Source organism: Aquarana catesbeiana, linkage group LG01 (genome assembly GCF_042186555.1).
Source record: "Aquarana catesbeiana isolate 2022-GZ linkage group LG01, ASM4218655v1, whole genome shotgun sequence".
Classification (NCBI taxonomy): domain Eukaryota; kingdom Metazoa; phylum Chordata; class Amphibia; order Anura; family Ranidae; genus Aquarana; species Aquarana catesbeiana.
The window spans coordinates 240,839,384-240,866,589 of NC_133324.1; the positions used below are offsets into that span (position 1 = coordinate 240,839,384).

General features: G+C 42.4%; 1 protein-coding gene across 1 annotated transcript in view; it reads left to right on the forward strand.

Moving 5' to 3' along the window:
* P2RX7 (purinergic receptor P2X 7) overlaps window positions 1–27,206 on the forward strand; it is a 97,066-nt gene that overhangs the window by 26,741 nt on the left and 43,119 nt on the right. The window lies entirely within an intron of this gene.

Sequence of the window (27,206 nt, forward strand, 5' to 3'; positions counted from 1 at the left end):
GCAGGGCCCGCAGCAGCCAAACGGAGGCCAGGCAGAGGGCGAACATGGCAAATTGAGTGTGTCCCTTGATGTGCCCCATTGGCCATATATACCATAACAACTATAACAAAATGTATGTATCTAAGTCCTTTGAAAATAACCACAATAGTAATCTGAGAGCATAAGTATATAGAGAATATCAATGTCATATAATGAGGTCCATGGGAGTATGGGCAAGGGTGCAAACAGGGTAGGAGAGAGTGAAAAAATTGAGAAAAATAGCAAATGTAAGAAAAGGCAGCAGAAGTAGAAAGATGTAGAAAAAGGTGAAAAAGAAGAAAGAAAAAAATGTGTCCCTTAGTGTATCCCATTGACCGTGTACGCCATGAGAACTGTAACAAAATGATATCTATATCCATTAGTAGTTACCATATTGGTAATCTGGGAGTATAAATATATATAGAAAGTATCCATGTCATATAATGAGGTCCATGAAAGTATGGGAAGGGGTGCAAGTAGGGTAGGAGAGAGTGAGAAAAGCAGCGAGTGTGAGAAAAGGTCAAAGAAGTAGAAAAATATTGGGAAACATCCTGTTGGATTATAAGAAATGTTCAAAGTGTAGCTATAAGAACCACGCTATGTGTGTGCAAGTGAAAAGAGATGAAGATGTCATCATAAATGCCAGTGGCATCGTGCTTACCCATGTGTATGACTTCACGTGTGTGAGATCAAAAGCCAATTGAAATAAAGAGCATTCGCCATGTCAGCCCCCTTGCATAAATCCCCGGGCGGGTGCAGCAGGCTCTGCCCCTAATGCCATATAACATATGGCTATGGTGCAAGCATGTAACATGCTTGCTACCATGTGGGAGCACGCAGGACTCGCGCTCCTCTAGCCAACTGGATGACATGCTACATCCCAAACTTGGAGACGCCGCAGATGCCGAAGTCCCGCGATGGGTGTAGGAGTACGGAGCCAATGTACCGGTGGCCCTGCCCATCCGAGTAGCAGAGAGGAGGGGACAGCAAGGGGAAACCTCCCCATGTGTACAGCTCCTGGGAGGGAAAACAAGCCGCGATCACCAGCGGAAACTGTACAATGGAACCAAGCCCATAGGCTAACCAGGATAAGGATTGGAAATATACATGTATAATGGAAGTTTAAATATGATGGAAAAATGTATATAAGTGCGAACACGAGGACAGTGACAGACCAAAAAGGGCATGTAGGTGTCTTCCACCAGGGTTCAATAGAAAAAAAAACGGTCTGAGTACTCCCTCTTGAAATCACACACCTCCATCCCTAATTACATACAATAAAATAAGCTTAGCCCATGGGACTTTGAATGAGGTAATCATAGAGGTCATAACAAGTAAATATAGTGAACTAATCTCAGGGTTTTGATTTGAAATTGCAAAAACATCTATATAAATAAGCATGGGCATAAAAACAACATGAAGGAAATAGCTTACAACCATAACCATGTTTGGTACAATGATGGAAATACAAAGTATGCATATACATCTGTATACTCAGCGCATTACGCAAGCTCTGCTCAGGAGTTGATGCATGTGCAGGGTATCTATAAGATAAATATCAATAAGATATAGCATACAGTGATGGTTGTGGTTAGAGAGGAAGCAGGGGGCATAGACAAGGAACCCCATACTTACAATTTGGTCAGTTGGTCCCAAGGACAATTGGTCCCCTGTTTGCACTCCTGCCCATACTGCCATGGACCTCATTATTTGACATTGATATTCTCTATATACTTATATTCTCAGATTACTATTGTGGTAATTTTCAATGGACTTAGATACATACATTTTTGTTATAGTTGTCATGGTATATATGGCCAGTGGGGCACATCAAGGGACACGCTCAATTTCTTCGCCATGTTCGCCCTCTGCCCGGCCTCCGTTTGGCTGCTGCGGGCCCTGCTCCTTCAGCTCCCAGCTGGAGCACCTTCCATTGTCGCCATTGGGGATCAGTCCTTGGGACCAATTGACCAAATGGTAAGTATGGGGTTCCTTGCCTATGCCCCCTGCTTCCTCTCTAACCACAACCATCACTGTATGCTATATCTTATTGATATTTATCTTATAGATACACTGCACATGCATCAACTCCTGATGATGTGAGCAGAGCTCACACAACGCATTGAGTATACAGATGTATATGCATACTTTGTATTTCCATCATTGTATCAAACATGTTTATGGTTGTAAGCTATTTGCTTCATGTTGTTTTTTGCCCATGCTTATTTATGATGATGTTTTTGCAATTTCAAATAAACCCTGACATTTGTTCACTCTATTTACTCGTTATGATCTCTATGATCACCTCATTCAAAGTCCCATGGACTAAGCTTGTTTTATTATATGTCTAGTCAAAAACAATTATAAACCTCAGTACAAAGCAAGAACCGAAATCTAATTCAAAACTTTTTTATCAACTCCACCGTTTAAATAGAGTATATTTATATACAGTATCTCACAAAAGTGAGTACACCTCTCACATTTTTGTAAATATTTTATTATATCTTTTCATGTGACAACACTGAAGAAATGACACTTTGCTACAATGTAAAGTAGTGAGTGTACAGCTTGTATAACAGTGTAAATTTGCTGTCCCCTCAAAATAACTCAACACACAGCCATGTACTGTATATTGAGATTCTTTGCTGCGTCCACTGCTGTCCTACTTGGTAATGGAAGAAATGTTTTATTACTAGCTGTGATGCATCCACAATAGTATATTGTGTGTACTGTACTTGTCAAACTGAAAGGATCCCTCTTCACAACTTTACAATAGAATCTGTGTTCCTATGAAATATTAAAATTCCGGCATTGTTTTACCATGTTTCACATCATGGCTGAATGTATGTTTCTTAAGATAAATATGTAATCTATAACAGATATGTTTATTTCTATTAATTGAAAACTCAAACAGTGCACTGATGATAATCTTATTTGCAAAATCATTCAATATTTTATGTGTGGGTGTCCAGCCAAAACTCTTTTTTTTAGTTTTTGAAAAGCCGTGGAAAGATTAGACACCCTGCTATGTTTTACTGACATTTCTTCTCACCTACTTTCCTAGTGACCACAGTTTACCCAGACAGGAAGTTAGTCAAAATCTGAAACAGGGACTCCAACTGAATATAAAAGCTCACAGGAGTTCTAGCTTTTTCTCTGCTGAAGGAAATACTCTATTTTAATTTCCTTCTGTGTTGCTGCTGAAGGTTTGTCAAGGGATGTGTTTTGGGGTTAAAGTGTTACTAAACCCAGGACCCTGCATTCACAATATCTGGTCTCCCACAGTACACAGAACATGGAAATGCAATTGTTTTAGTAAATATAAACTGTAAATACCTTTTCTCATCAGTAGTACCGTATATAGCAGTCTTGTGACTTCTATCAGTTCCTGGTAAAGCTTGTAGGAGGAGTTTTCATACTGCAATAAGTTGTCCTATCAGGATCCACGACCCCTGACCATCTGTCTGGAAAGTGCCGATTGGCCCTGTGCTGCACTCCCCTAAGAAAAAAAAATCTCTAGCAATACACACCAAATTGAGCATGTGCAGCTTGACTCCAAAGGCTCTGTCTTATCTGGACATGTTCTGGAGTCAGTGGAAGAAGGGGAGGATCTGTGCATACAGGACCAAACAGCCTTTTTACACAATGCAGAACATTAACCCCTTAGGTTCCACAGTAAGCATAACAAGCATACTTTACTGCATATACAGACTGATTTTACTGTTGTGGATTTAGTAACACTTTAACTACAATCTGATACACCTAACCAACCATATCAACACTACAAATCTGACAAAAAATTAGCATTCAATGCCAATCTTGGTATTTTTTATATTTAGCTGACTTTTTAAAATTGTATGTATATTTTTAACTTTTTTGTTTTTTTAATCTTAGGCACAATCAACAAAAAAAACAAAAAATGTATAAAAGCAGTATATGATTGTTAACTACTTGACCTCTGGAAGATTTACCCCCGTTCATGACCAGTCCATTTTTTGCGATGCGTCACTGCGTTACTTTAACTGATAATTGAGCAGTCATGCGACGCTGTACCCAAATAAAATGGATGTCCTTTTCCCCCACAAATAGAGCTTTCTTTTGGTGGTATTTGATAACTTCTGCGTGCGTTTTCTATTTTTTGTGCTATTACCAGAAAAAGACCGACAGTATATTTTACTTTCTGCTATAAAACATATCCAATAAAAATTAAAAAAAAAAAAGTAATTTCTTCATAAATTTAAGCCAATATGTATTCTTGATAAAAAAAACAATAATGCATATATTGATTGGTTTGCACAAAAGTTAACTATGGGATACTTTTATTTATTTTCATTTATTTATTTACTAGTAATGGCAGCGATCAGCTACTTATAGCTGGACTGTGATATTGTGGCAGACATTCAGACACTAACTGACACTTTTTGGGGACCAGTCACACAGGTGCCACCCTGTAGAAGTAAAACTGCTATGGGGCAGACCTGAAGTAGTTAATAAGTGCCATAAAGATGTTGTTAACTTCTGGCAATGATTTGATAAGTGTTTCTCTAGAATAATATGCCTTCTATTTGGATCTTCAGTCTTCGCAATGGCATGTTCATAATTTCTGTGACTGTAACTATCCATGCTGGCAAGCACTATTTTTTAACGTGCCATTGATAGCACAATTCATGCTATGCCCCTCCAAGAAAGTAGCAGACAAATCACGTTATAGCTGACGCATGGCATCTTGCCTTGGAATCGATTGTAGGATGACCATCCTGGAGATATACTGCCACTTTATGAAATCCATGGTTGTTGGGTGAGCGCATCAGATGCTTTTTGAGAAACATTGAACTTGCTTGAACATGGCATTTAAAATGATACTAAACACACACTGTTTTTATTTTTACATTATCCCTTCTCTTCCTGTATGTGGATGATGGCACTGTAATTATTTTAATAAGAAAAAAAATATCTAAGATCAACATACAGCTCTTTCCCATCCTGTCTGCAGGGAAACAGTGGCAGGAGAGCTTCTAGTCCTCTGCTGCTGGTCACCTGTTAAAAAAAAAAAAGCCTTTGGGATACAGAGTGAAAGAAAATTAATATCAATAAACTCTTTTAAATTGTCATACAAACATATAAAATCAAATCTTTATTATTTTTGGCCATAACTTGGTGTGGGCAGATTTCTGCCAGTCACAGGCTGTGTCACACCCCTCCAACCTGTGTCTTAGAATAACAGGGAAGTGAAGCCTCCATCAATCAAAATGTAATATCCCACCTCCATTGTGTTTAGCTGGATAGTGGGCATGGAGGAGGAGGGAGGGAGTGGGCTGTCCTTTACCACTGTGTATACCACTGCGTATACATTCACATACATATATTCACATATGACATCTGAGGCTGCATGATACAGAAAATTAATTTCATCTGTTCTGATCCTATAGATCAGTGATGGCGAACCTTGGCACCCCAGATGTTTTGGAACTACATTTGCCATGATGCTCATGCACTCTTCAGTGTAGTTGAGCATCATGGGAAATGTAGTTTCAAAACATCTGGAGTGCCAAGGTTCGCCATCACTGCTACTGATGCATTTCTTTTGAAGATCGTTTCTTAGTCTTTTCCTGCTCTTCCAAGGGCCAGGATTTCTTGACCGCTGTATCCTTTATTTATACTAACTGGTCCAAGGAAACAGAAACTCTCCATTATTTCTTGCTCTATGAGGCTCTTGAGATCCTCCAGGTTTACTCCACCAATCTTGAAACCGCTCTAATCTTCTTTTGGCTCTGCTTCTCTCAATATATGTTCAGCATACAGGTTGAGCAAGTATGATGAGAGTATACAGCCTTGCCTGACTCCTTTGCTGATACTGAAGCAGTCTGGGTTTCTACTTTTTCGTCATGACTGTGGCTTCTTGATCTGTGTAGAGGTTCTTCATAAGAAACATGAAATGTTCAGGCACACCCATTTTCATGTAGACTTCCATTATTTCACATGGTCAACACAGTCAAAGTTTTTTCAGTAATCAGTGAAGCACATGTTGACGTTCCTCTTGTACGCCTTGACTTTTTTCAATTATCCAGCGTGCATCTGCAATAATATCTCTGATTTCTCTTTATTTTCTAAATTCAGCTTGCACATCTGATAATTTTCTCTCAATGTAAGGTTCTTGTTGAACTTGGATGATCTTAAAAATGATCTTGATGTCATCTGATACCAGGGAAATAAATTTCAGGTCTCTTTTCTTTGGTATTGAAAAAAAATGATCTCTTCCAATCTTTTGGCTATTGAGTGCTCTTGCATACTTGTTGGCATACATTTATCCTTATTTTAATTAATTCTTTTTCAGTTGCTTGCAGACATTCTGGTGCAATGTTATCAGTTCCTGCAGCCTTCCTTTTTGACACTGATCTCAGTGGCAGTCTGATTTTATCCTTCAAAGCCAGTATATATATTCCTTTAAGCCCTTCCCGCCATTTATATATGAATGTCCCCCTCACAATGTCCTCTTCTGGGGATATGTTTATAAACGTTCCTAATACACTGTCAATCAGGAACCAATCAGCATGGGTACCGATCATATCATCACTGTGTCAGCCTATGGATGAACACTGCTACCTTCAAGCTGCAGGGTTCATCTACAGTGCCATATGTTTAATGATGTAATTAAATTACAGTATTAAAAAACAAACACAGGCTATTTTAAAATTGTATACATTTGTAAACCTTGAAAAATTAAAACAGTGCACCAAATGAAAGCATTATATCCTTTAAAAAATTGTAAGAATTATTTAGGTAGGGAAATTAGTCATATAATTATTGTCACGGTAACAGTCACATGCTGACACTGCTACATTTGACCTGGACATCTAGTCATTAATGACTTCTGGGCAATAAGTTTTTAAAGCATTATAGAGATAGCATCACAAAGTCAATCAATGCAGGGATATACAGGCAGAGCAGGTTATGAAACAACATACATAATGTATATACAGTGTGATAAGTTGCTTACAGGAGACTCAAGTCAATCAGGAGTGTGGGAATCTCTCTGCTTTGTTCAAGAGGTAGCAGAGACATGGGCTAGTGGTGGGGAAGGATTAGCACATACTGTATGCCAAGCTTTTACTGATATTTATGGGAAGGCAAGGCATTAGAGAGAAAAAACAAAGACCCTGATTCCAAATATCAACATATGCAACAACAATCACATATATTTCTTTTTTGTTTTTCCTTTTTTTTCCCATTGTTGTTGCATATTTGCCTTTTTGATTAGGGAGGAGTAACTGAAGCTCTGTTTTCCTTTTTTGTCATCATCAAGCTTTTATTGCTGTCTGAGCCCTCACAGGGGAGATTATCCTCTTTATTTGTCTTTGCGACCATTGTCAGTGAGACAGAGAGTGATGGGAAAACCAAACTTTTAGAGTTGAGACCAGGGCAAGAAGTGAAGGGGAAATTTCCCAATGGGGACACCTGTTCAGGTAAAAATATAGGGGATTTGCCTCACTTCAGAAAGATTCTTTGCTTTTTTTTTGTATGTACAGAAGAAATGGAAGGAAATTTTCCCCAGTGGGACAAGTGGGGAAACCGTTTAACCATTGCCCTCTCCATTCAAAATGATAATAAATGTTTTGACTTCAGATATACCCTAAATTGGTGTCTTATTGAAACTGTAGGCGGTTGGCATTTGTTTAATTAGTACACGTTCTTTGTACTGTATCACACTGTCCAGTTTGCAGGCAAATTAGTATCACAATTACCATAATAGTTGTGCTCATGTCACTAGTATGAGGCCAACTTGCTGATGCAATCAGAGCAGTCAAGGTTACATGTCTAAACTCTCCATGCCTGACATCCAGGAGCCATCTAAACTGAGCAAATCTTTGCAGTTCATTTTTTATTAGTTAAAGCTGATGTACTGTATATCAAATCGATTGCAACACACATATAGACTATTTTTACAAATACTAGCATGATTTCATAAAGTGGTGTGTTATTTTTCACGTGCCTATTAATTTATCTCATGATAGTTTTTACATCAAACTGTTCTTTTAACTAAATCAAATATTACATTGATGCATAATCATTAGTTTTACTGAAATGAACATTTTAACTATTGAAGGCCTCTATCTCCTCAATTGCCACCTTTTTATACCAGCCATAAAGCAGCAGAATTTTAAGGATCTTAATGAACTTATTTTTACATACAAAATACAGAAAAAGTCAATAATATAGCACAGTATATGCAGTGGTTTAAGCAGAAAAAGTGAATTATACATTTGCTAATATTGCATAGGACTGAAAATTTTATACATGCTAAATTGTTATGAATTGAGGCTTTTGTCCTCTGTTTGCTGTCTTTGCCAAACCCTTCAATGTAGATTGGGAAACATATTCAGAACACATTTAAATCTACAGTTGAAGTTCAGTTTTATTCAGTATTCACGTAACATGGGGCTGGACAAATCTGGAAAGCCACATGGCTTCTACACTTAAAAATACAGCAATTGGTGATAGTAGAACTAGGGGCAGAACTTTATTTTTGTATCTTTAGTCTAGGGACCACCGAAAACTGGGAATTGTCTTTATTATTATTATTGATTCGGGTACTTATATAGCACTGTCAATTTACGCAGAGCTTTACATATACCTTGTACATTCACATTAGTCTCTACCCTCAAGGAGCTTGCGGTCCCTAACTCACATTTATACATACGCATACTAGGGCCAATTTAGAAAGAAGCCAATTAACCTATCAGCATGTCTTTGGAGTGTGGGAGGAAACCGGAATACCCGGAGGAAACCCACGCAGGCACAGGGAGAACATGCAAACTCCAGGCAGGTAGTACCATGGTTGGGATTCGAACCAGCGACCCTTTTTACTGCTAGGCTGTAGCTACCCACTACAACACTGTGCTGCCCACACCACTGTGCTGTCTTTCATTTTCACTCTTGGCGATAATGTTAAAAATGACTAATAGGGCGAGATGGATAGGGTGAATCTCCCTAAAAGGGGCACAGACAACAATAAAAAAAAAAGACAGGTGTTCTTATCCATCTCTATTGTATCTAAAAAGTTTACTTTAGTTTTACTTTAATTATATCGCTTATAATACCATTGGCTAAGAGCAAGTGTAGTATCTGTTATTATCAGTTTTCGGGAACAGAACATTAGTGCCCCTTTGAACCAGGGGGGGCACTGGTCAGTAAGGTAGGCAGGACTTTAAGTGCCAATGCCTTTCTGGTAGGAATACTGCTGCATTTATCCGGCCAGGGGCTGGGACGTATAAAAAACCTACTGGTGATGTGTCCCCTGTGATACCACTCCTAGAAAAATGCTATGGGGTTGGGACCCCACAGAATTTTTTCTGGCACTCGGCCACGTCACCTTTGCTTTTCTTGCACACGCTTCTTGGGTGAGCCTTTTGGCCAACTCAAAGCAATTTTCATGCATTCCAGAAGGCCTGTCATGTTAAACGCACATAACACTTCCCGTCCAAGTCATACCTATACATATTAAAACAGGTAATGCAGCACCATTGGCAATATAAAAGATTAGTCAATAAATGGAACGTTCAGGAACAACACATATCTAATCGATAATAATGCATTTAACAGCTAAAATTTAAAGCATATAACCTGTGTGAACATTGTAACGTATCCCTGAGGACAGCTGTAAGTGCTGTAGGTCCATCCAATTCTCGGATTCCTGGAGGAATGACCAACAAAGGGGGTGACTCGCCTCTACCAGGGTACTGGGTCAAAAAAAGGAGTAGAAAGGACAGAACCCCCATCGGCTGGTGGGGTGGGAGGTGTTTCATCCAGCCGGAGATTTGGAAGCCCGTGAGCGGGAGCGTTTCTTTTTGGAGTATGTTTCCCATTCAGTAAAAATAGGGAGGCCAGGGGTCGCAGATCTAAGGGGCTCTGTATTTGTGGCAGTTCAAAAGTCCCCAGAAAGTTAGCAAGGTCCCGAGGGTAGAGAAGACAGCCGATTTGCCATTGTGGGATGCGGAGAGTTGGAACGGGAATCCCCATCTGTATTTGATCTGCTTAGCTTGTAAGGTATCTGTGACTGATTTCAGGGCTTTCCGCATAAGTAGGGTCTGTCTAGACAGATCAGTTAGTAGCATAACAGGGGAATCATTGAACAAGATGGTCTCCTAAAAGCGGGCTGCCTGCATGATGTCAGTTTTCACATTGAAAAAATGTATTCTGCATATGACATCCCTGGGATAGGCGGGATTCGGGTTGCAGGGCCCCAGTGACCTGTGGATTCTGTCAATTTCGATCGCTGTCTCTTTGGGTTTGTTCAACAGATGGTTAAACATGGCGGCAGCCGCCACTGCAAGGTCTTTACTGTCCACTGACTCTGGCAATCTGCGTATGCGGATATTGTTGCAACGGCTTCTGTTCTCTTGGTTGTCCAGACCGTAGAACAGTTGTTGGATTTGATTTGTGTGCTCTTGCAAAATACTCTCATGCTCAGAGATTCTGGTTACTGATTCCTCTACTGTATTCTCAATGTCCTCCATGCGGTGGCCTATATCTTCGCGGAGGTCACTGATCTCCCTCCTGTAAGACCTCTCTAGCCTGCTGATGTAGGATTCTATGTCCTGCTTTGTGGGGAGGGCTTTAATATAGGCCTCCATATCCCAGCTTTCCCCAGGGCTGTGGGGGGGGGAGGGGCTTCTGGGGTGAGAGGGACTCCTGGGGTGAGTGGGCTCCGGGTCTGAGGCCTGGGGGGAGTGAGGGGAGTCCACGGCCTGTACCTGTTATGCTGCTTGTGCGCCCTATGCAGCCGCCAAACGGGTCGCCACCATGATCCTAGTGTCCGGTCCCTTCGTGGGGAAATAACTGCCGATTTCACCTGGCTTTTGGTTCCCCGAGGTGCGGGGAGTATTGCTGCACTCACCCACTCATAAGGTAAGCCGGGGAGAATTTTGTTCGCGGTGCTGTGTGATGAGAGAGGGAGGGAGCGGGAGCCGGTCAGTCACACGTTCTCTCTCTCCATGCGCCAAGCCACGCCCCGCAAAAAAAATCTTTACTTTAATGGTGATTGTTTTCAATCAAGGAGAATCATTAGTTCACTATATTTAGATTTTATGAGTTCTATTTCTGTGAACACTGTACAGAAAAGCTGTCACTCTAACTAACCAAGTCTTATTGCTGTCCGAAAAAGGAAAAAGAACTCCTAAAAAAGTTTATAGGCTCCCACGAACATACGTTATTTACTGTCCTTATATATATCTAATTGTCGTGTCATATGTTTTTCACAATCAGCTTTGGAATTGGTTGTTGCAAATATTATGTTGAGGAACAATATCAGCACAATGAGCTCAATATCTATACACATGAGAATTTACTACGGAGAAGTTGCCACATATACAGTACCAGTGTTTAATGTATATTTGGGCTGATTTACGTAGACTGGAGTAAAGGGGTAAAAAGCTAAGTAGTAGCAGTTGCTGATAACAACCAAACATATTTCATTTTTATACTCTGGCAAAATGAAACAAAGGAACTGGTAATCCTCAGTGTGGGTACAACAGCATTACCATATGAATTCAGTGGTACCTCAAGCACTCCTATCCACCTACTTACTTCCACTGGATACCCTCAGGTACACCAAGAGCAACACTTCTGTTTTGGGTTGATCAACAATAACCAAAAGGCCAAAATGAATATAGGGAACCACAGAATATGATAAACATGTGTATAGCTTTATGACACCAAGATGCTTTAGCAGCATTAAAGCGTATCTAAACCCCCAAGAATAAAATATTGCAGCTTACCAATCCTTAGATGTGGTGACTGCATTAGTTTTCTGTTTTTAGGCTTTTTTCCTTTCTCTTTTTTTCTTTATTTTAACCTGGTGACCCGGCCAGACACACACTTCCTGTCTTAGGGTGGTTCTTCTATCTATGTACAGCAGCACTGCCTGGAAAAGGTAGTGTTAGATGGACCAGTAAATTTAAGGGCCGGTTCATACTGCTGCGGTGCAAATTTTGCACAAATTTGATCTGATTGCGTTGCAAATTTTCGTTGCGAATTCTTTACGTGTTCTGGTGAATCTACTGCGATTCTACGGCAAATATTGCAAATTGGTTGTCAAATTGGGAGGGGATCGCGATTTTATGTCTGGCCACTCATATAAAAAAAATGAATATTGCAGTGATGTGAATGTACAATTGTGTTTTCATTGCGAGTTCAATTGCAGTCTATGGAGCTGAATTCGCATCGCACACGAATCAAACTCGCACAGGACCCTTTTTGTACGCAGCTTAGATTCGCAACACATTGATGTGAACTGCACTAATGAAAAACTATGTTATTTAAATGACTTGCGAATTTGAGCGATCGCAACGGCTCAAGTTCGCAATAGAATTTGCAGCAGTGTGAACCAGCCCTAAATGGACTTTACATAATTGTCTAACAAATTAAAGCTAAACTTTGGTATATTACTTATCTGTGTCAGCTGCCGCCCCACCAGATACATCTTTTTATTTCAAGCCTTATTATAGGCTTATGCCGCGTACACACGGTCGGACTTTCTGACGTAAAATGTGCGATCGGAGCTTGTTGTCGGAAATTCCGACCGTGTGTAGGCTCCATCAGACAGTTTCCATCGGAATTTCCGTTGCACAAAATTTGAGATCTGGTTCTCAAATTTTCCGACAACAAAATCTGTTTGCGTAAATTACGATCGTGTGTACACAATTCCGACACACAAGTGCCACGCATGCTCAGAATCAAGCAGAAGAGCCGCACTGGCTATTGATCTTAATTTTTCTCGGCTCGTCGTAAGTGTTGTACGTCACCGCGTTCTTGATGTTCGGAATTTCTGACAGGATTTGTGTGACCGTGCTTATGCAAGACAACTTTGAGCCAACATCCGTCGGAAAAAATCCATAGATTTTGTTGTCGGAATGTCCGATCAATGTCCGATCGTGTATTACTTGTAGGTACAAGATCAAAAAAATTAGTTTACTACTTCTCTAAAGAAAGTTGAAAAATAACAGACTTACTGACTGTGTCAACAGGTGAAAATAAAGGGAACAAAGCCTAAAAAAGAAAACAAATGCAGCCACCACATTTAAGGACAGGCAAGTTGCAATATATGACATTTTTGCATTTAAGTTCAGATACGCTTTAAAGTTTAAGTATTTTGACTTGTTTTTACATTTATAGTACTTTCTTGTATCGTTCTCTCTGTTCCTCTTCTAATTTACATGATCTATAATATAATGGACTGAGGATGAGCTGTTCTGTCCACAAAGAGACCTAATTTGCAATGCTGATCAGCTTTCTAAAACAGAGGAGCATTTTTCAGTTGACAATTGCCATAAAAGATACTTGTGCCTGGAACTACAGTATATACTGCATCACAGCTCTTGCCCTGGCTGCAGAATAATTGTCCACTTTTGTTAATATGTGTTACAACAAGGTTAACTGCTTGCCGACCAGCCGCCGTCATTATACTGCAGCAGGTTGGCACGGCTGTGCTAATTGCCGTAGGTGTATGTCCAGCGTTTTAAGAGTGATAGGGGGTGCGCATGCCCACAGCGCGATGCCGGAGCCGATGCACGTGGCTGGCGGCCGCGATGGCCACCGACTACCCACGATCGCTCCTCAGAGAGCCAGAATGGGGATCTGTCAATGTAAACAGACAGATCCCCGTTCTGACAGGGGAGTAGAGAGAGATCTGCTGTTCCTAGTGATCAGGAACAGCGATCTCTCTCCTCCTCTAGTTAGTACACTGCCCCCACAGTTAGAAACAGCTCCCTAGGGAACACTTAACCCCTTGATCGCCGCCCAGTGTTAACCCTTCCCTGCCAGTGACATTTATACAGTAATCAGTGGCTATTTTTAGCTCTGATCACTGTATAAATGTCACTGGCCCCAAAAAAGTGTCAAAAGTGTCCAATCTGTCCGCCGCAATGTTGCAGTCCCGCAAAAAAATCGCAATTAAAGTGGTTGTAAAGGCACAAGGTTTTTTACCTTCATGCATCTATGGGGGGGGCTGAGCCGCTGGGGGGGGGCTGAGCCGCGGCTCCGTGTGTGGACGGACACACACAGTCGCAGGTCGGGAGCGCCTGCTTGGGTGCCACTACAGCAAGTTGCTTGCTGTGGGGGCACTCGGCAGGAGGGAGGAGCGCTGGCATGGGACCCGAGAAGAGGAGGATCCAGGCTGCTCTGTGCAAAACTATTGCACAGAGCAGGTAAGTATAACATGTTTGTTACTTAATAAAAAATAAAAAAAACAAGGTTTTTATATCGCTAAAAACGTGCTGCAATACATATTTTTTTAATAGGAGGCCATAGTTCTTTTTCAAACATGAGCAATTTTTAAACGAAAGGCATATCTTTTTATACATATTTTTGTTATTTATTATGCTTGCTATAAAAATCTAACTTACAGTATTTTACTTGAATCGGGTACTTATAAGTATTTAATACTTGCTGTATGTAACCATTAGATGGCAAGCTTAAGACCCCTTTCACACTGGGGACTGCTGTGCGCTAGCAGTAAAGCGACGCTCGTTTTAGCACCACTTTACCGCTGTTTAAGCAGCGCTTTTCGGCCACTAGCAGGGGTTAAAAGTATACAACGCTCCTAAACCGCCCCAAAGGTGCTGCTTGCAGGACTTTTTCTAACGTCCTGCACGCGCACGGCTAAAACGCCTGAAAACTGCCTCAGTGTGAAAGGGGTCTTAAACTGAGCAGCTGATTTCTGCAAGATAAAAAAAAAAACAGTATGCCCCTTTTCGGCCCGCTTTCCGAAGGCATTGTGAACATTTCTCTTACTGAGGCCAATGTACGGTGGGGCTTCTCCAAGGTGTTTTCCTGGTTGTTCCATGAAAGGAACAGTGTATCATATATAGTGGGAGTGCCCCCCCCCCCCCCATATTAGGGGATACTGAAATAGAATTTTGAACTTACTTTGTCGCCTCATTAGTAAAACTATCTCTCAACAGCCACAATATGCTTTAGTGAATGAGGCTATTTCAAATCTATCCGGCAGTGAACAAAGATTAGCCTCCTTTCTTTTTCTAGCAGCTAAATGTACCATTGGGAGAGCTTGGAAGAAGTCTTCTGTGTCTTTTATCCGTACCAAACATAAAGTTTCATAGATTATGGTACATGAGAAGTTAGCGAGTATGCTGAATGAAAACATCAAACACTTTGAAAAAACATGGTTGACTTGGGCTTCATATAAGCATATCTTCTTAGATTACTGATTGTGGTAGTCTACTGGGCGTGGAATACCCTGGGTTCTACTGGGCATGGAATACCCTGGATTCTACTGGGCATGGAATACCCTGGGTTCTTTCCAGGTTCTTTCCTTTTTCTCCTTTGTACCTTTCACTTCACTGCTGTGTTTTTTCTTCTGTTCTTTTACATCTTTCTCTGACTGTTGTCTACCTCAGGCACTTTCCTCTTGGCTTGCGATCTCTGTTCATTTTGCTGTACTAGTGCTTATTATGAAGGCTTATTTTGCTTTGATTTATTGGGTTGTATTGCTGGCATTTATTCTCATTAGTTTGATATGCTATGATTTGATGGCTAGTTTTTCTTTGTGCCGCCAAGATCCCTGCACTGTCTATGTTTTCACCTGAAACTTTGCAATAAATATATTAAACAAGAAACAAAAAAAACCCAGTATGTTAAACACAAAAAGCGGGAGAACAGTAGAAAGAGGAAAATGTTATACTTACCTGACGGTAATTTTTCTTTCCTGATGCAAAGCATGACAGCATTAGCATATGGGTAGGCTCCGCCCCATGCCCTATTCCAGGACCGGTTATACTATAAAAGTAAGTCTCCTCCCTGCAGGCCACATTCTCATAACTTAGTATCACTGCGAAGCCCTTTCGGGAGGGACCTATATGCTGTCATGCTTTGCATCAGGAAAGGAAATTTACCGTCAGGTAAGTATAACATTTTCCTCTTTCCTGACACAGCATGACAGCATATACATATGGGATGTACCAAATCACCAGACAACAAGGGTGGGTAATGCTGACGTGTTTAAGTCGAGGATTAGATCTATCCCCACTAACGATTGAATTATGTTGTAGCTAAGGCCACTTTAAAATGGGCCCCAACGTGTTGAATGTAGACCAGGTCGTAGTTTACATATTAGTTCTGAAGGAACTCCTTTGGAGTTCCGTCCATGAATGCGCAATCCGTCTGGAAAGCGGTCTCTGCCCTCGATGGATTTGTCCTAGCCATCTAAGCCCCTTGACTAACTTGATCCGCACTACTGCAATTGTCTTTAATGGACAGTAATTGTCTTCTGATGCTGTTAGGCCTAAAGAGCCTATTGTTTGCTCCTTGAAGAAGGGCCAATTCTATGTCTCTCTTTAACCTCAAATCTATTTTCAAATCTTGTGGTATTCCAAACACTTTAGTTTGGTTAAGTCAGAAAGATGATGTTCTAACCCAGATGCAAAGATGCAGACCTCTGTGTAGTGCTGAGGAAGAGACTAGAACCACTTTGCCTGATAATTTCAGCAACAAGGTAATTTTTTTTTTTTTTCTTTCTTTTTTTTTTTTTTTGCCACATCAGCTAAGTACTTTTCATGAGGATATATTATTTCAACTTTTCAGTCAAACTTATCCCTCAATACTTTCACATCCTTGTGGCTATTTTCTATTTACAAGTACTCTTTATATTCCATGTATACTCTATACAATAATTGCCTTTTTCCTTCGTTATTTATTCCGTGTCTCATTTCTATATACCCTCCCCCCCTATCCCCCTCCCTTCCCAGATCCCCCCCCATTTGAGAGAGAGAGAGCCCCAACGCAACCTCGAGCTGATAATAGTCCCTTCCTACTATTTCTAGTATTTCTATAGCATGTTGAAGTAAAATAGCTTCGATCTTGATTTGGATGCTTCATTTAGAGTGAGTTTTCTACTTTATCCTCCCACACCTCAGCTGCCTGGTTGGAGACCTTAAATTTGACCCAGTCTCTCCATGTCTCCTCATACTCCTCCATCTCCAATCCTTCGCTATACCTCAGATATTCCATATAATAGATTTCATCTATTTTGTCGAGCCACTCCCGCATTAAAGGTCACTTACTATCTCGCCAGTGTCTAGGAATGAGACTCTTGGCCGCATTGAGGAGGTGTGGTGTTAGGCTTTTCCGGTAGCTTTTGGATGGTATATTGCTACCATGGTGCAGGCATACCCAGGGGTCGTCCGGGATTTTCTTATTGGTTATCAAGTATGTGGTCTCTCGCACCTCCTCCCAGAATTTTCTTATTTCTGGGCACGACCACCAGATATGCGCAGCTGTCCCAACTTCCCCGCACCCCCTCCAGCAGAACTGCGAGGTCTCATCCTGCATTTTATGTGCTAAGTCCGGGGTAATGTACATTCTGGCCATTACTCTATAGTTCATTTCCGCTATTCTATAGTTTACTGACATGCCATTTACTCTACTCAGAATTCTCCTCGCCTCATTGTTACTGATCTTATTTCCTAATTCCTCCTCCCATTTCCCGAGAAATCTTGGTCGGTCTGTCTCTCCCATTTCTATCAAACTTCTGTATATCCTTGACATTCCTCCCCTCCTGCTTTTCTTTATGAGTGCTTTCTCCAGGGGGTAGAGATCTTCTATTGATCTGATTGGCTGCGGGAGTGACTCCACAAAGTGTTTGAGCTGCCTATATTTCCAGCTATCCATCACCAGCCGGGTTTCTCTTACTTTAAGATCCTGGTAGTTACATAATGTTCCCTGGCTGGTAATATCCTTAAGTTGGACCTCTTCACTCAGGATCCATCTTCCAGCCACATCTTCCCTCCCCGGCGGGAAGTAATCTGTGCCCTTAAGCGGAACTAGCGGCGAGTTATATTTCCACCTCTCTCTAGTGTGAATTTTATCCCAAGTGTTTAGAACGTGTGTCGTAATATCAAATGTTTTTGTGTTTAATTTTCTGACATGTGGTGGTATCCATATATTTTCCCCAGGTCTACCCCGCTCCTTATATTCTCTATTTTCACCCATTGCTTATCCTTATTATTATTAATCCAATCTGGTATACGTGATAAAATTATAGCTGTGTAGTATTTTTTGGTGTCAGGTGCTCCCCAACCCCCCCTCTTCTTACTGCTCGCTAATTGTGCGTAATTTACTCGTGGCTTCTTCCCTCTCCATATAAATTTTAAAAAAAGTGTGTGCATTTTATTTAGAAAACTCTGTGTGATTGCCAGTGGTAGCATTTGAATTTTGTATGTGATTTTGGGCAAGATCGACATTTTAAGTAAATTTATTCTCCCGCCCCATGATAGTCTATTCCGCGGGACTCTATTTAGCTCTGTTCTAGTCTCATTAAGGAGAGTCATAAAATTGGCTTGAAACATTTCTTCCTTTCCTTTCTGGGAATTCCCTGGAGTAGATGGTTTGATTCCTATTGGTACTAAGATGGGTCTCTTGCAACATTGCCACCTCAGCCTTCAAGAACTTTAATTCCCCCAATATATTTGCACGTTTGACACAGGCATTCAATCCCCTTACATTGTAAGAGATAATTGTTAAGTTAGCAGGCATCTCTTTCTTCTGTTTATATTCTGTTTTCTATAAGACAGGCTCCTAATACTATGGATTGCATTGGGCTCTCTCCTACTCCCCTCCCCCCTCCCCCCCCCATCGACCCCCCCCCACCCCACCCACCAAAACCCCACAAAAACCCTCCCTCCCCCTTCCCCCAATTTTTTGGGGGTATAACAGGCCTTGACTTGGCCCTTGAACTATAACCGTGGCTCTCCACCACCACTCCGCCCCCCGGTTGTCCCCCAGAGGTTGAGCTCGGTGCGGGGTTTGGTCGCGACCGCAGGACTCCATTTCTTGTACAGGAGCTTTCAGCCTCGGCTTTCCCTCCCTCATGCCTCTCCCCCTCCCCCCCCGTCCCTGTCACCACCCCTCCGCCATCCCCCACCAGCCCCATGGTCTACTTTATCATCGCTGGATAGACTATTTGTACATCTATACACAAGCATCTGTTTTACCTTATTCCTACTTCTTTCTCCCTTTTTTTTTTTTGTTTGCAGATATACTACAGATTTCAAACAGGTCTCCACGTAGGTATTTCCCCTATTGGGTCATGGTTGGTGTTTTTCTCCCACCAACCCGGAATGTCCGCCAGGGGAATTTCTAGATGTTCACAGAATTTTTGTGTTTCTTCAGGGAATCTTAGCACGGCCTTTCGGCCTTCTTTGCGTCCGATCAAGCAGGCTGGGAAGCCCCAGGAGTATTGGACTCCATGCACTTTCAAAGTCGCCAGGAGGGGTTTTTGGATTCTTCTCCTGTTGAGAGTCTCTGCTGCAAGGTCTTGGAAGATTTGTAAGTTAGTATCTTTATATTTAGCCTGGAAGTTTCTCTTTAAGTTGGAGGTTATTTGTTCTTTATCCGCAAAATTGTGGAATCGCACGATGACATCTCGTGGTGGGTTTCCCCTAACATCAGATGGTTTCCTTAATCTGTGCACCCTGTCCACTTTCAACTTTCGGCCGACTTCCTTTGGGTTCATCAAATTGTTAAAAATTTCTTCCATTTTAAGCGGGAGGTTCTCTATTCCATCTTGTGGTTCCGGGAGACCTCTAATCCGGAGGTTCTTTCTTCTGTTGCGATTTTCTTGGTCCTCCAATCTGTATTTGATATTTCTATGTTCGACCTGCATTGCTTCCATTTGGTGTTTCATTTTTTGAATTTCGGCTCCTTGTGTTCCCACGATGGATTCCGCCTCTTCAACTCTTTTCAGTAGATGGCTCATATTGTCGTGAACTATATTGATCTCCCCCTTGATTGAGGCCTCCAGCCTAGCGAACATCTCTGCTATTTCTTCCTTCGTTGGGAGCATTCTGCCCTGCTGGGGTTCACCTAATGGTTCCTCTTCTATGTCTTGACCTATGGGTCTTGTGTCCCCTTCAGCCGTTTGTCTTCTTGTTCCCGTTTTACCTGCACGCTCCGGTGTCTTTTTTGTACCTGTCGCCACTGTTGCCGCTGTAGCCCCTGTTGATTCACTCAAACTTTCTTTGCTACCATCATTCGTCATATATCTCCTAATTGTACCTGGACTTGAGCTAGTCCGGGGTGGGTTTACCGCATTCCCTCTGGTTGACTTGCCCCTCATTTCCCTGTTTCTTCTGACCCCTAAGGGGTAGGCCGATGGGAGTATGCTGGCCCTGAAGGTGAGGGAATCCCCCTGAGTTACCCCAAAATGATGTTAGCTATGTAACTGATTTCTTGTTGATTGTTTACGTGGTTCCTCACTAATCGCTCGATAGTATATTCACTACCTCTCAGGAGGTTTCTTCCCGTTTGTACTACTTTAGTACTTCTTCCTGGGGTTCCAATCTTGGGGGGCTACTGCTGCTACTGGTTGTGCTTTATATTTGAGACGGTCACAAATGAAAAATAGAGAGATACAGTCGCAAACTCGGGGATGTATGCCACTATTCCACCCCCAAGTGTAGTCCCGGATATAATCAAATGTGAAGGGCTCTGGGGGGCACCAAAATCTTTATGAGTTTATCCTTAACTCCTCCCGGCCTTCCTATCTACCCCTCTTTCAGTTATGTCCTAATTTAGACCAGTTATTTAGCACTTACTAGATAATTTATATGAGATGGTTTCAGTCACTTGAAGTTACATGGTATTACAGATAAAGTCATGATTTGAGGCGCCAATCCTTTCAGAGATGGGGAGGTAAAGATATCCAACCAGCTGTAAATCACATTATGGAAGTTACTTACCCTCCTCGTGGGTTTAGCGTTTTGCAGAATCTTACCCTTCCTGGCTCCTTGAACCTCCTGGATGCTTCCCGCAGTGCTTAGATTCCCACTTACTTGCTTGTCTGTTGCAATCTTCAAATCCTGTTACATGAACTACAGCAGCTTTCCCAGTGATTTACCACCTCTGATGGAGATCGCTTCCTGAAGGCTGATTACTTTATCTCCGGGGGGGGGGGGTGAGGCGGCATACCCGGCCCCAGGCTCAGCTGTGATCTTCTGCTGATACTATTGCTGCTTCTGAGAGCCGCGGCACGAAGGCACCGCCTCCACCGCCCTCCTCTCTACCTTCGATCTCGGGAGCTGGGGAGGAAGCCGAAGGAGAGGGGGGCGACAGGGGGATGACAGCCGCGTGCACCGCACAGTACGCCGGGGCGAGGGGGGGGGAGGCTAGTGTTCGCTCCGTGAGCGCTTCGTCTGCATCACGGCTGGAGGGACGCCGAGCTGCAGCCTCACATCTCTAGCGATCCGTCCTCGCCCACATCCGGCTCCTCCCTCCTGGGCGTGAGCAACAAGGTAGTTTATGGCTTGATACTTGGATATCTGAGATCCTTCTAGACCTATTAGCCATACAAAATACTTCTTCAGTGTTACTGGCCATATTGAGGATGTCTTATGCCTCTGAATGGAGAGTGAGACAATATGTCCCACACTATTTGGAAGACCCCAGGGGGAACGAGCAACCTGCCCAGGTCTTTTGGAATTGGTTTTCCAAGATGTGCAACTGTTACTGGTTCCCAGAGAGTGAGGACATGACTGATCCTCATCTATCCTTTTAATGCCGTCTCTAGGCTTACTTGTATACAATTCAATCCTTATGCCGCGTACACATGAGTGGACTTTTCGTCCGGATTGGTCCGACGGACCAAGTCCGACGGACAATTCGTGGGCTTCATCGGACCTGCAGCGGACTTTTTCGGTCGGAAACCAACGCTAGGGCAGCTATTGGCTACTGGCTATCAACTTCCTTATTTTAGTCCAGTCATACGTCATCACGTACAAATCCGTCTGACTTTGTTGTGATCGTGTGTAGGCAAGTCCGTTCATTCGGAAAGTCCGTTGGAAGTCCCTTGAATGTCCGTCAGATAGTTCGTCGGACCAGTCTGGTCGAAAAGTCCGCTTGTGTGTACGCGGCATTAGAGTATCGAACAGAAGATTCCATCCTTTAAATTCTGTAGGGTTTCCCCTGCTCTAATGTACTTAGAAGTTTTAAAGTAGGTGCCCTGACCTCTATATGATTTCAAACACTAAAACACTAACATTAAATGTGAGACCTCCATGTGAGCCTTCACTTCTTGGTCTCCAGCATCTAGATATAACTTATCTGACTTTGGAAGACACCCTTGGCAACACTGTATGAGGTGTTGGATCTCAGAAAGGAAAATAGGAGGTTCTCGTATTTGAGACTGTACCTGCAGATATCATGGCTTGCAAGCAACCGGGCAATTATTGTCCTCATCACCACTGAATGACTGTGGATCCTGAAGATAAGGATCCTTGAGACTATTAGTTTGTTCAATATACATATTGCTAATCTGCAGACCCAGCTGGATGTCAGAAGTTTCACTGCTTCCCCCTCTGGGAAGCCACCAAGGTTACTGTCAGATCAATATCTTGATCGCTCTATTTGTTGCCGAACCCTTGAACGGTTTGTTGGTTTGGAGACCATCCCTTGACATTCAACGGTTTTGTACCTTATGCCGTCTGGCAGGAAGTTCTAGGAACCTGAACCTAAAGGGCTCGCAGACCTGACTGGGAGATACCTCTGACAGAGGTTGACTAGTCTTGCATTACTTCGACAACGAAGATAGGACTTCCCCATTTTGCTGAGTCCTTGCAGTATAGCTGAGGTTCTATTTGATGCGTTTTCGGAAGGATTTCAGTCTGCGACCACTGCAACTCTGGCTTTGGACATCTTGTCCTCCATTGGCATGAAATACCCGACAAGTAATAGATTGCGATGACTGGTATGCCTAGTAGCTGATAAGCTGAAAGATTAGTTAGCTTAGCTCCCTCCAAAAAGGGACTGGTCTCCTCTGTGGAGTCACTGTTCCTGGTGCAGGAAGCAAATCTTCCCTTACTACAAAAACCAGGTAATACAGTTGTCAACTTTCCATTGGGCCCCTTGGACCACATAGGTTACTACAGGCTATTGCCTTACCCTTTTGCAACCGTGGGATGCAACCAATGGGAAAGAGCAATAATTTGTTCAAGTGAGATACTTATACTGTTGCTCTCTCTGAGGGTAATTCTACTGTATTCTTCAGAGATTCAGAACTGCTTCCAGGCAGGTCATTGCTGTAATGAGACTAGTTGGTCTCTCGATGATGGCTCCTCCCAATTCGATCAGAGTCTGAACTAGAACTTTTTTCCCAGGACCTGGAAAACATTGCGCTCTAATGCGTCATGGAGGGAATGCAATGAGTTGGAGGAGAGGAATGAAAAATTCCAATGGCTTCCTTAATGCACAGGACCCACGGATCCTAAAGCTCAGATTTTACATTGACAAATTCTGGTAGCTGACCCTACTGGGCGACTTGGGTTTAGGTAGACAAATAAAGATGATTAGTCATTCTTTATTCTCCTCTACAGTTTTCCCAGGTTTAACCTGTCATTCAATCTTCGTTACTTTGCCTTTTGGCTATCCTCTGGTCATTGGTGATTAACACAAGGAATTAATCCTCCTTCTAGATATCACCGGATCCGACTTGAACAGTCAGTCACCACTCTGACTTAAAAGCGGTATGTGATACTTGTGGGATGAGCCATAAGGATTAACTGACCGCAACGGACTACCAGAGAAACAGCATATAGTCTTTTATCCACAGTGGCTGAACTGCATCACTGGCTACTTCATTTTCACTCTAGGATCTGCCATCATAGAGAGTTTATCGCTGACCAGAGCCCTGCTTTCATCTTGTCTGGGGTCCTGACAGTCTGGTTACCGAAGTGAGCTCCACTGCAGGTCACAAAACACTACTTAAAGAGGAAGTAAACCCTGATGGGTTTTACTTCCTCTTTGTTTCCCTGCAAAGGTAAAGCATAATGGGCTACTATGCATCGCATAGTAGCCCATTATGTGTCACTTACCTGACACAGGAGCCTGCGATGTCACTGCTGGCCCCTCTTCCTCGAAGCATCCATCTTCCTTCTAGGTATTGCAGCTCCGGCACTGTGATTGGCCGGAGCTGCGATGATGTCACTCCCGCGCATGCACGCGGGAGCCGCCACTAATGGTACGATCGCCGTTAGAAATGGCACGCTCAGTGCACCTGTGCGCCGTTGTCTATGGTGCCTGCGCCGTAGACATCGGTGCCTGTCTTTTGCAAATATCTCCTAAACCGTGTATGTTTAGGAGATATTTCTTGCACCTACAGGTAAGCCTTAATCTAGGCTTACCTGTAGGTAAAAGTGGTCTGTAAGGGTTTACAACCACTTTAATAGTAGTATGAACCTTCTTCATATCCAGATCCATTTGTTGTCCCAGGGTCTCTGCAAAGGATATTGCTTTTCTTCTGGCATAATGGCAACCCTGGCTAATCTGATGAAGCCTGTTTGGTCGGCTGCTTCTGAGGCAGAGGTACCTTTTAAACGACTTGATTAGCTTAGTACCTGAGCATTATTGCAATAAAGATCCATACAGTCAGTTTGGACAGAGTTAAAAAATCCACTTTTTGCTTCTGATATGCCAACTTGCCATAGCAATTTCCTAGAAGCAAGCTAAGGCTGACCCATCTGGCCAGTCTGATAAAGACTCCCTGGCCAACTGCTTCTGAGGTAGAGGTTGCCTTTAAATAAACACAACTGTTTAATTCAGGCTTGGCATGGAATCATTAGTGACCGTAGACCTTCTTAGTCTCTGCCCATTTGCCACTGCCTCTGGCCTGCAACTTGGTTTTGCATTTTGGCTGACACACCAGTTACACCAGTCCACTATGATTTTTGTAGAGGTTTTCTTGGTCTGCCTCTTCTGGCAGTTAAATACATAGTGGTTCCTTCAGGGCTAAAGAGGACCTGTCCCTGTTGCAGAAGCAGGCTTACTCTCCTCTTCCTGAGAAGTGGTGTTGGTGTTGAGGGCTGGAGAGATTTACAATCCATTATGCCCATAATGTGCACTCTTTTAGGATATAGAATATACCTACCTGCCCTCACCTTAATGAACGTTGCTGGTCTCTAGGAAGGCTGATTGCTACTGGTTCACAGATGAGCTGAAAGACTGGAGCCATGCCCGGGAGTATTTGTTTAAATGTCCATCAGTAGTAACCACTACAAACAGCAAACCACATTTTCCTCTGTGGTGTACCATGAATAACAGAAGCAATTACATGTTGCTAACAGGTAATGTAATTAAGCAGATCCTGATGTTCAATTCAGCATCAAGGTCAGCATGTAAATGCATAGAGAAATCAGCCTAAGCATTAACAATACTGCAGACACAGACACAACCTGTGAAGCATTAGTAAACAGACTATGGACACTATGGACAGTCAGTAAGATTCACATATGTGATATATGCTTTCAGTGATGCAAGTTAACAGCATACCTGCAGACAATAAGTCAAGCCTGTAGGACCATGAATCTGGCAAGGTGAGGGAAAAGAAAAATCCTGCTTTCAGCAGTAGCAGCACCACCTGAAATCAGCCTAAGCATTAGCAATACTGCAGACACAGACACAACCTGTGAAGCATTAGTAAACAGCATGGCACTATGAACAGCCAGTAAGATTCACATATGTGATATACGCTTTCAGTGATGAAAGCTAACAGCATACCTGCATACAATAAGTCAAGCCTGTAGGACCAGGCTTGTTGCGTTAATAGGAAGGCTACAGCCTAGCACAGCACACCTGCTATCAGCATTAGCAGTATTGCAGACACAACCACAACCTGTGAGGCATTAGTACACCAACTGAAACTATGGATAGGCCATAAAATTGCATGTGTGACATATGCTTGCAGCAGTAACTGAATACTATAGATTTGTGCACCATGTGGTGCCTTACCACCTGCGTGCTTCAAGGTCCAACGGGAAGTCCAATGAGTGTCCATCCATTGAGTCATGATAAAGGAGCAATCTCTAGAGACTAGATACCATCGCCCCCCTTATCCTGGATCTTGAGGGGGGGGAGGTCTCCCCCATATAAGCGTTCATGTCTGCCTGTACAGTAGGGAGCTTTGTCACAGGAGAGGCTTGAACCTGTGCAGCTTGGCCAGATGAATCCGGCAAGGTGAGAGAAAAGAAAAATCCTGCTTTCAGCAGTAGCATAACCGGCTGTAGCAGTGAGGAAAAAAAAGAGAATATGGCCTGCAGGGAGGAGACTTACTTTTATAGTATAACTAGTCCTGGAATAGGACAGGGGGCGGAGCCTACCCATACTTATATGCTGTCATGCTTTGCGTCAGGAAATCACATTATACACGTTGTATGAGAAGAAGCTGCCTCCATATCCCTCCTTTTAAGGGATTAATCAGTCTACAAAAGCTTCCAACAAACTTGCAGGAAATGCTGTATGTTCTTATTACAAAGCCCAGCATACTTTGCTAACTAAGTGTCTTGGATGCATCCTGTATATAATGTTTACTTTAAAAAAATTGCCAAAATATTTTTATATTTAAAAAAAAAATGAAAATGGAATGATTAGTGTTTTTGTACATTTTATTTATGTTGAAGACCAAATTTTTCAAACTTTTCTGGTATTACTAGTCAGGTAAATAATAAAAAATTATTAATATTAATATCTCCTATTTATCACTTGTAGCCAGCACATGGTGAACTAGAGGTTGCTGACTCAAGGTTTTATGCAATGATTTTTTTACTACAATGTACTTTAATGTGTAAACCTGATAATCCAGTGCGATTTGATTTTTGCCAATGTTGTATTTATAACAAACACCTAGCTGAATGATCAAAACTATGTCTGTCTGTCGGCAGAATGTCTGTCGGCAGAATGGCACTGGCAGGCAAAAGGGCGTATAGGTACGTCCCCTTTAAGAAGCGGTGTCGCAAACGTGTGCGAACTCCGTGACCACGGGTCACGCGGACTTGATGTCTGCTGGGTGCCCGCGATCGTGTCATGGAGAGGAAGAACGGGGAGATTCTTATGTAAACAAAGCATTCCCCTTTCTGCCTAGTGACAGGACAGTGATCTACTGCTCTCTGTGATCGAGAGCAGTGATCACTGTCCTGTGTGTCCAAGCCCAGCCCCCTCACAATTTGAATCACTCCCTAGGACACACTTAACCCCTAGTGGTTAACCCCTTCACTGCCAGTGTCATTTACACAGTAATCAATGCATCTTTAAAATATACATCACTTTACATGCTTTCATGTACAATCCATTAATATTTATAGTGAAATATTTACCATCTAATAAGAATAAAAAAGTAGTAATACTGATGGCACAAA